This window comes from Lepidochelys kempii, chromosome 7 (assembly GCF_965140265.1).
Source record: "Lepidochelys kempii isolate rLepKem1 chromosome 7, rLepKem1.hap2, whole genome shotgun sequence".
Lineage (NCBI taxonomy): Eukaryota > Metazoa > Chordata > Testudines > Cheloniidae > Lepidochelys > Lepidochelys kempii.
This window is the reverse complement of record NC_133262.1, coordinates 12,348,236-12,358,696: the sequence shown is the minus strand read 5'-3', so window position 1 is coordinate 12,358,696 and position 10,461 is coordinate 12,348,236. Positions and strand designations below refer to the sequence as shown.

At 43.7% G+C, this 10,461-nt stretch overlaps 1 protein-coding gene across 4 annotated transcripts in view; it reads left to right on the top strand.

Moving 5' to 3' along the window:
* The first annotated feature begins 484 nt into the window (after positions 1-484).
* The window catches only part of CNTN3 (contactin 3), a 264,229-nt gene continuing 254,252 nt past the window's right edge, over positions 485-10,461 (top strand). For 2 of the 4 annotated variants that reach the window (XM_073351135.1, XM_073351136.1), the window contains exon 1: positions 1,546-1,721. The gene's annotated coding sequence lies outside the window, so the exon portion shown is untranslated. Of the gene's footprint in view, positions 631-695; positions 787-1,545; positions 1,722-10,461 lie in introns of those variants that run through there. The other 2 variants (XM_073351137.1, XM_073351139.1) reach the window with 2 other exon arrangements.

Genomic DNA, 10,461 nt, shown 5'->3' with positions numbered 1-10,461 from the left:
ACTCAGCCTTAATTACAGGCACCATTACTATAAAAGCATAATCAGCCGGAGCCAGATTCAATAAAACCTCCATCCAGCTCCCCCAGTGAGGTAACACCCATGAACTTGATTTTATTTTTCTTGGGGGACAGCCCAGAAATTCGATGGCCTTTTTATTTAAGTTTGGATGAGTCAAGGTTTTTTTGTAAATATCAAGGTTTCCGTTTGCTCGTAGTCTAGGAACGGAGAGTCAAGACAGGAGCCCCACAAGGCAATCTCCTCATGGCACCCGCAGACATTCCCTTCTTGCTTCTGTCCATGTTGCACCACGTTGGCTAATGCAGTCGGTTCATCATTGCGCCGGTAAATTCTAGTAACGCTTCCCTCGCGCCGCTGCCCCTGGACTTTCAATTGCCTTAAATCCCTCCCAGCACTAATCAGCTTTTACCAGAACATGCAAAGCGAACGAGGTTTTACTTTTTATCGTGCAGGAGGCAGAGTCTAGTTATCCCCCCCCCCTTCAAAATGTGCAGCCAGGGGCTCAAAGGAATTAACCCTCTTGCTATTTGAAAATAGCTGTGCACTTCTTTTTAAGTCTCTCTCCGTGCCGAAGGACGACATCGACACGGCTGCTGGGGGTGGCGGCACTGGGTAAGGAAAGATCGGTCTGACCGGGGTGCAGAATGATTTGGTACCCGGAGGGCGGGGAAGGCACCCGGCTGGAACACCGGATTGTCCCGGTCTCCTGTTTACCAGGGCGAAATCAGCATGGGTTTGGGTGCTCACATTTGCCACATCGCAAGCCAGGTGATTTCCGTAGAGAGCAAAGCAAGGGGCTCGGATGCAATTGCGCGGCTTTAAAAAAAAAAAAAAAAAAAAAAAAAAGCAAACGGGCCCCTCGGCAGCAGGCGAGCCGGTGATGGCTGAGTGATAAGACGAACGATTAGTAAAAGCAACGACTTCCCTTTTCTCACCCCCCCGCATCTCTCCGTCCCCAAACCCGCACGCGGAGGGCAATCAGCGCGAAGGGAGGCCGAGGGCCGGAGACGCGGGCACCGGGACGGAGAAACGCCCGCAGCTCAGCCCAGACTGCGACAAGAAATAAGCAGGGCGACCGCGCTCGTGAAAGGCGCGGGGAAGGACTTGAGCAAGTTTCCTGCCGTCTGAAGTCCCCCCGCCCAGTTCTCCCCAATCCGGCCGAAGTATCTTCATTGGAGGGCCCTTTACACGCCCCCCCCCCACCCCACCCCGGCACCCTTCAAGCGGGTTTCGGGCTGGGGGGGGGGGGGTTGGCAGCAGCTGCCGTTTCCAGGCTCACCCCCATCGGGATCCATCCTCTGCCCACCGCGGCGGCTGCAGGGCACCTGGGCGTTTGCCCGTCTTCCCCCCCCCGACCTTAACCCAGCCTCCTGCCTCGGCGCTCCGCCCGTGGGGGCAAAGCCCAGCGAAGGCGCCCTGGCCCCCCGCCGAGCAGGCCTCCCCTCGCAGGGGGCCCAGAGCTCCGGCGGGCGGGGGGCTGCTCGGCGCAGGCAGCGGCGAGCCCCGTCGCGCGGCTGGCGACCGGGGGCGGGAGAAGGGAAGCGGGGGCGGCCCGGTGCGGGTTCGAGGCGCCGTCGCCCCTCCCCGCTCCCTGCCCCTCCCCGCCTCGCCTCGCGCGGTGCGGGAAGGGCGGCGCTCCGGGCTCCGGAGCAGGCAGCGGGCGCCGCAGGATTACACTCCGCTGCTCCCCGGGACCCGCCAAGGTAGGTGGCTCCGCTGCTGCCGCCGGGCGCGGGCAGAGAGGATGGGGGGGGGTCGCCCGCGGGCTGGTCCCGGCCGGGAAGGGCCCTTGCGGGGGTGTAAACTTCGGGGAACAAAAGTTGGGCTGGTGCCGGCTAACGTCCCGGGGAAGCGTAGATCCCGCGGGGCGCTCGCTTGGCCCTGGTACCCGGCTTCCCGGGAGCCGGGGGAGCGGCGCGCGCGCGCTGGCAGAGCAAGTTCTCTCCCGCCTGCTTCCTCTGGCGGCCTGACGCGGTGCCCCCGGTGTGCCGCCGCGCCTTTCGCCGCTTCTGCAGGGCTGTCTGGGTCGGGCGGCGCGTCTCGTTTATCTCCCGCGTGGGGCAGCGCTCTGGCTCGGCTCGGCGGCCGCGAAACCCGCACGCTCCTGCGGGCAAAGCCCCCTCTTTCATTTGTGTGTGTGTTTTTTTTTTTTTTCGTTTGTTCCCACCCAAACTCAATCCTCCGCAGGGGTTTCCAGGTGGAAGCTCTCCCAGGCGCTGTATGAATGCAGCCTGGGCTTGCTTCCGTCTCCTCCTCTTTTCCCTCCTCCCCTGGTGTTAATATCTTTAAAAATGTTAAGTTCTTGCGTTGCTATGGTTAAAGCAGAGCGGTCAGAAGAACATCCATTGCTGAGCTTGGGGTGTAAGCAACGGCAAATGAAGTTTTATCAGAGCTACAGCTTTGTGAGCGTTAAAAGCATGAGGAGGAGAAGTTTGTAACAATCAACAGAAATACTTTCAAGGATAAGAATGAGGTCAGAAAATCTGACAGATGCAGTGCGTAAATTAATCACAGTAAAATAGATTTAAGAAGAAGTGGGAGACCGGTGCACCAGAGCCCTGGCTGTGCCATCCCAACGGAGATCAGTGTCACACATTGACAAAAACTCTGATTTGGATATAGATTATAGTTAGTAAAAAGACAAGGAGGACTTGTGGCACCTTAGAGACTAACCAATTTATTTGAACATAAGCTTTCCTGAGCTACAGCTCACTTCATCGGTTGCATTCATCCTTTTGAAAGGACCATGTGCCTTTCTTTAAAAAAATACTCTGGAGTTATTTTTCCACTGTGCCATGCTAAACACATTACTGAAAACGAAATAATTACCTTTTTTTTTTTTTTACACAAAATATGATGCTGGCAGTTTCATAGGTTGTACAGTCATCTTCTTTAGCAACAGTGAACTGTGAAACATAATGCTGCTGTTCTGGCTGAACTGGTCTGTGTTAGTTTCACTAAACAAATGTCTTCACTTTTACTTCTGCATGCACTACAGCAAAGAGGTTTTTCATGTTATTTTTCTTTCTTTAGAAGTTGTGTGTGTGGAATGTTTACAAGTTATATTCCCTGCAGCGCCAACCTATTCCTGCAGGGATAGAAACAAGGGGTAATATTTTCAAAACTGCCTGGCTGATTTGGGAGCCTAACTTCCATTAACTTTCAATGAGTCTTAGGCTCTTTGGTGCCTAAATCACTTTTGAAAATGTGACTGTAAAGCCCCTGTTCTGCAGTCTTTAGCAAATGCTTATTATGCACTGTGACAGCCCCATTCAAAAATACAATAGCAATACATTTATAGAAAAACTTCAAATGTTTATTTGCATTTAATTGCACTAAAGTTTCTGTTTTGTTTACAACTCATTCTTATACATAATTTCAGTGTATTCAGTTACTAAAGTTAAATTTCTCTCTCCCATTTTATTTAAAGATCTACTCAGTCATGTGTTCTGAAGTGCAAATCATTGTTTCAATTATTATACTGAATGCTTAAAATCCACTAACAATTGAAGGGCCCCAATGTGAGTTGCTTTACGCCACTGTCTTTCTCGTCAATGGAGATGAGGGTGTTTGGCATTAGAGCTAGTCCAACATTTTCAAAATTCCAGTGAAACTTTTTGCAAAATGTCTGTGACATCTTCCACACAACATTCCTTTGTTTTTTGACCATCTTATAGAATGGCTGAAAATTTTCAAAAATTTGAAATATCAATGATTTTCCCCCCCTGGAAAATTAGAATGGATTTTCATCCAGTTCTACTTAGCATCTGAGGAATATATGTGGCACCTCTCAGTATCAGGTGTTAAATGCAAAATATTGTTCAGTAGAGTCTCATTAATTATTTACTGGATCAAACTTGAACAAATACAACTTTCTTCTCCTCATACAAACTTGCTCGTTTATTTCTATCATGTGGTTGCAAATTTTTTTTAAAGACCTCCACCCTCAAACATGGAGAATCATAGGACTCACCCATGTTGCCTAAACATCTTGCAAGATATTACAGTAATTTTACACAACATTTCAGCAGTTAGAGACAGAAGACTTTGATTCATCTAGTCCATTTCTCTTCCCATGCAGAGTTGTCCTCCACCATATACTTTTAAAGCATTTGATTCAGTTTACTGTAGTTTGGCTGTTCTTTGCAGTTGTGGACTTTCTGCAATGATGTTGTGGGTAAAGGCTTTTTGAGCTCTCTGCAGTCGAAATTTAGATTCCGATTAATCTACAAGAGCTTGAGCCAGTGGTGAAGTCCCAAGAGATCTGTGGTGTATGCTCACCACTGCTGCTCAGGGTCCAGACCCCAACTCAGGGCTTGTCTACACAGAGCAGCAATGTGCATTATGGGGTAGGGGTATTGTTTCTGAAGTGCACTCAAATGTTGTGCATTAATTGGTCTGTGCAGACCTTGTTTGTGCACACGGAAAGTTCCCTAGTGCACTTTAGAAATCACCCTCCCTCATAAGGCATGTTATCCCACCATGTAAACAAGACCTTAGTTTCAGTTTCCACTTCATTAGACCATCTGTGATGTTAGCAAGACCTGTAGATCTACTCACCTGCATGTAACCTGTTTGAGACTTGCCCTACTACCAATGACAGAGGTGGTACCAAATGCACTATATTCAACATATGCTGTTTCACTCAGTGTGGAGTGTCCTGGTTGAAGCTTTGTAGATAGTTGAAGTTATATAGGAACTCAGAAAAACATCAGGAACTTGAAGAGATCAAGTAGTCAAACGGATTGGAAACTTGTTACAGGAGAAATGTAATCTTTGGCTCAAATTATGTGCCAAGTTTCAGGTCAGAGTGATTTGATTTCTAATTTTTTTTTTATAGGCAAGTAGAAACAAGAAATAAGGGTTTATAATGGAAATGCTGACAGAATTTTATGGCATTGCAAATGGTGTTGCTACTCTGCATGCAAACATTGCTAGAAAGTTATTTATTATGCAAGAAGCTTTGTTGCAAAGGAGGTTGGAACAGATACTTTTAAAAGGCATTTTTGAAGGAAATATTTAATAGATATGTATAATTTTTATTGAAGAAATACTATTGAATTGAGAACCTATTTAAGGGGCCCGATTCTTTTTGCATCTGTGTATTTGAGGGCAGAATTGGGTTTTAGATGAATTACACTGATTCTATAATAGTTCTGTTCAAAGCTATTAGGAGATACAAATATTATAATTTATTAACTAGTGCATTCACTGTGGGCTAAAACTAGATATGCAGAGTTCATAACCTGGAACAAAATTTATTTGCCACTTAAAAATCGTTTGGCTTCCTAATAGGAGTAACAAAGAAAGGCACTTCTTGTTTTCAAATGAATTTGTGCATTCCTATAACTGAGAAACACTTTGATGTGAAGTATAATGTAGCATCTGATTAGTATAAAAAAGAGTCTATTTTTAAAAATATGGTGTAATAATAATACCTAGCTTTTCTATAGTGTAGCTTTTCATCAGTGTATCTCAAAGCACTTTCCATTCTTTAAATGTCATATCTCTGAAAATTCTCCTTGAAGTCAATGTAAATGTAAGGGCTGCAGACGTTAGCCTAAAGATTTTTACTATATTGGATGTGAATGTGTGTTGGTGGCTACAGTGAATGGGTTAACTGGATCTCTGACCTCTCCTGGTCTCTGAGTGCATTCCCCTCTGGTACTGTGCCTCTAGTTTTCACCTTTCTTTTGGGATGAAATCGCATGATTATCCCATTGTCAGACTAGCCCTGGGCTGCATTCCCCTGTGATCAACTGTGATTACCTCAGCAGGCTTGACTTCTCTTCAGTGCCTGTGCATCTGTTCCCTCCAAGAGCAATGACAGTGGTAATCAGTGACCAGACAGCCTTCTTAAAGCAAAATATTACTTATTTAGAATGAAACCTAGAGAAAACAGATCTTAAAACAACAAACCAATTGGTGTGCCTAGCTGCTTCTCCCTCAAGCTTACTCTCTAGGTCTAGGTCTTCAGACACCTATTGTAGAGTCTTTTGGTGTGTTGGTGTGTCCCTCTGGACAGCTCCTGACAGATGACCCCCATTGTCCTCTCCTGAGAGGGCGTTTTAATTGTTTAGTGTCCAGCCCAAAGGGACACAGCTATTTAGGCAGTCTGGGAGTCTGGAAATATGCCCTTGCTTGTAATTGCTCCCCAGTGTTTGTTGGGAGGTTGGCTTATCTCTATCTATTGTGCATCAGGTCATGTTGCTCTGCTGCAGTGCTAAAATGGACTGAAAGCTCTAGCATTATAGCTGCAGTGGCTCAGTTAATCCTCTCAGTTCAATCCCACAAAGTGGGTTGTTTGAATAATTGCTTGTCTGCAGAAATAATGCAACCCAATGGGTTTTATCAGTGTGACATGAACGTAATGTAGACTTGCAGGTACTAGAAACATTAAGCTCCGATTTGCACATAAAAATGTCGCTATTCTAAAAAAAATAAAAGGGAAGGGATGAGATTACCACTATTCTTGTTGTGTGTGAGGAACCTATAAACATGGGGGGAAGGGGAAGAGGTAGAGTCAATGGTTATCAAAAGAGAGTGTGGAAAGTGGGTGGAGTAAGCTCCTCATTGGATATCAGAAGGGGAAGTGAGTGGAGCTCTGGATTCATTAGGAAGTGGGGCTTGGTTTATTAGGCACTTCTGGAAGGTGGGAAGTCTAGTATCTGATTTTATATAAAGCTAGTTTGATTGTCCACATTTTTCCAGTGTTCCCAGTGCTGTACTATATACTAGGTGGTGGTTTCTTATTCAAACACTAGTAAGGGTGGAATCTGCTAATTGATATTGCAAATGGGTGACTCCAGATTGCGTGATTGTGTCTGATTCAATGGGCCTAAAGTTAAAAGAAGAGAGAGGAAACAGTTTGCTGAATGGAATGATGTAATGAAAATAGATAACTCTTCTAACGGAATGCTTTTGTTGAGAGTTTTTAAATAGTAAGATAGAACAGATCCATTTTCATTTCAAAACATGTAGAAAACCTGTTTCTTGGGATTCTTCAAGATTTAATGTACTATTGCAGGAATCAGTCTACTAAATGGAAAAGCAGAATATGGGTTTTTATGAGTCTGTAACTGAAGTGTGTTCAGTGCCACCAGTATTGCCATCAAAACACACTTACAATTTAAGTCCCTCTCCCAGACCTTCTAGCAGATCTTCAATATTAATTTCACTCAAGAACAGTCTCCTTCAAATGAGAGAGAGGGAAAAAAAGGCAAAGGTCAATTGGTGATTAGGCCACTTAAAAGCAATTAAAAGGCCAAAACTTGAACTTGACAAGATTGAAATTATCTTTATGCCAACACCAATGCCTTCATTTGATCATAAAATGTCCAGTCAAAGAAATTATTCAAGCACATTGCACGGGATATACTTTTTGGGTCAGATTTACACTCTCACATCCTGTAGCAGGTGCTGTAAGTGAATAGAGGGAAAAGTTAAATGAAACATCACTGGTGTGAATGCAACACATTTTACTGAACATAAGAAAGGACCAAATAATAGCGACAGGCATCCACACGGGGGGGAAAGCTCATGGTATGGATTCTATGTGCAAAAAGAAAAATGCAGACTGTTGTGTCTAAACCATCAAAATCCTGACAAAATATGACAAGGAAGACATATTGTAGACATGATGACAAATGATCAGAGAACTCTCCAACTCCAATCATCTTAAATTTATGATGTATGGCTATGCAGCAGGTGACTTAATCCTGAGTACCAAGGAATACCTAACACAGCCCTAAGGCAAGCTGCAGATCTTCCAGGGTTCTTTTGCATGCACCAACTACCTAATGGTTAGTTGATAGGAAAAAGGAAGAATAATACCCCAACTTCTCAATGACACTTGGTGGAACTCTCAGGTAGATTGTTTTTTTTTTAATCCAGAGAATATGCATATGTTGAAATTTGCACTGGGAATGAGGAGAATTTAGATCAGAACACACAGAGCACAAAACTTGCACAACAAGGGCTTCCTGAGAGAGCTACTAAAATGTTTTTGGAAGGACTTGACAGATTACAGGCTTACATGACTTGCACGGTCTCTGTGGAACTGTAGGTTGATCTAATTAATGACAGTGGACTGGAACCACACAGGGATAACTTTTTTTTAAATAGCAAGCCAATTCAGAGCATCTATGCAGCCTTTCTGTTACTTACCCAACATGACTGATCCCAAATAAGAAGCTCATAGGTTGAGCTTAGAACAGGTAGAAGAATTAGAAATGTGGTTATCTTAATTTTTTTAACATTCAGGAATAAAGATCTAGATTTCTAAAAAATCTAAAGCTGAAAAAATTTGTAGTACCATTTAATGTTTTAAGCTATGTACTGTATCTTTAAAAAAAACTGATGCCCTAGTCTAAAGGAACACAGGTTACATAAGAAGAAATTTTCTTCCTACGGACAATGCATAAGGCTGCTGCTCTTTAAACTATATGTGTTTAAAAATAAATTACTGACTGATAACATAGTTGTTGTATTGTGCGTTGTATCCACTCTAGTAATTATTATTCCTACCTCATAACATTTAGAATAAGCCAGAGACTGTTCCAAACTGCAGTCTGAATTTTCAAGAAGAATTCACCTTATGTTCAGCTGGATAATGGTTGATGATGATCCACACACATAATTCAGTGGGATTATGGAATGTGAGTGGCAAGAAATGACTTCCAGCCGCAAGGCTATGTGTCCCCAGTGTCTGGTATCTTCATGCTTCACAATCAGTGGAATAACTTGCTATGTGAACCCAAGAAAACAGGACATTGCAACATGGGATGCAAAAGATCCATGAGTGTATGTGGTTTTATGGGTCTTCCCCTCTCCTTCTTGTGGAAAACTTCAACTTTAGGATGAAAAAAAAAAATTAAGTTTGGAAATGATGCCTTACGCCTCCCATTCTTCTTCATGAGCCAGGCTCGTTGGTTGGCCTATATCGCTCAGGATGACCAGGGACTCCCTTGATGCACCACAGCGGCCCAGCAAGCGGGAGAAAACCAATCTGCTCTGGTGACTCTACTATTTGGATTTGTAGCTGACCTTCTGACTCCTTCCTGTCAGCTCCTATTGCCTTCATACAGAGCCTTTCTTCCCCCATTGGGGCACTTAATGCTGCCTGCTGTTCCTATCTGATCCTTTCCCCTACCTGTCAGTCTGTCCCTACAAACACACATACAGCCTTTCGAAACTGCCTTTCCCTTTTTTCCCCACAGGCTACCTTTGCCTTTCTTTACTTCCCCTGCACCAAATGTTTGTTGTTTATTTTAGGAAGACACATACAATGTACGGTTTAAATGCGGGATGACAGGGACACAAACAAGTGGAGGCCCCAACTAAGTGGCTCTTCATTTGGGTTAGGTATTTTGGAACTTGCCATGATGTGTTGGAACTTGTTAGCATGAACTCTTGTTTTCACACCTGGATGCCATGTTGTACACTAACTTCCAGTACACTTCTGTAGAAAGTATTTAGCACGTAATTCTTGTTTTGTTTCTTTTAGGAACTAACAGGAATGTAATGCAGCTAGACTGATACAGCTCAAAATTTTTAAAGTTCAATAGGTAATTGATCCAAAATTGAAGAAGGATTTATTAGAAAACTTACTGAAATTGCGCAGGAATTTTTATGTCAGAAATCCACGTTTCCTACAGAGGGAACCATTATAAGCTTCTGAGTAAATAATGCAGATCTGTAAGAATGAGTATACATTCCAAAATATGCATTTATTCACAACTCCTCTGTAGCCTCTTTGTTCTTAAAAGCTACTACATATTCCTAAATGCATTAGTTGCTCTCCGGTTTCTGAATTTTTAAGTTGTTTTAGAATTTTTATTTATAATTTGTTGGAGACGATAAACACAAGACAGTAGCCACTGTGTTAACCACAACCTTAAAAAACCCAGCGACAATCTGTTTAAATGTGTAGGTTTGTAGCAGAACTTTCCACTCCTATTCTTAGTACACAGTTTGATCTTTCTGCTCCAGTCCGGTCATTCTGGGCCAGTTCCAAACCTGCTGTACATTGGCATACGCCAATATGAAGCAATGTATTTATATATTAAAGCAGGGGTTATTAAACTTCTGCTGCACAACTTACCTTATATCTACGGCTGTTCCATTAACATGTCAGCAGATTCTATAGAATACAAGTGCTGCAAGAGGACCCTTTGCCATTAACTTCACATTTTCTTGCTTTTCTAGTCAAGTGATATCTTTTCAAAAGACATTGAAGGGAAATAGTGAGGTGTTTAGAGCCACAGCAGTAAACCAAGCCCCAAGAAGTGTGACAGCCTGGCATAAATATATTTTCAGAGTAACTGGACTTCTTCCCTCTGCAGTCTTCCGAACACCCCAGTATCTTCTCTCTTTCCCTCTGGCAAGATATTTTCCACAGGTCAGGATTCACTGAGAGCTGCCTTGGACTTTGCACTGGCCATT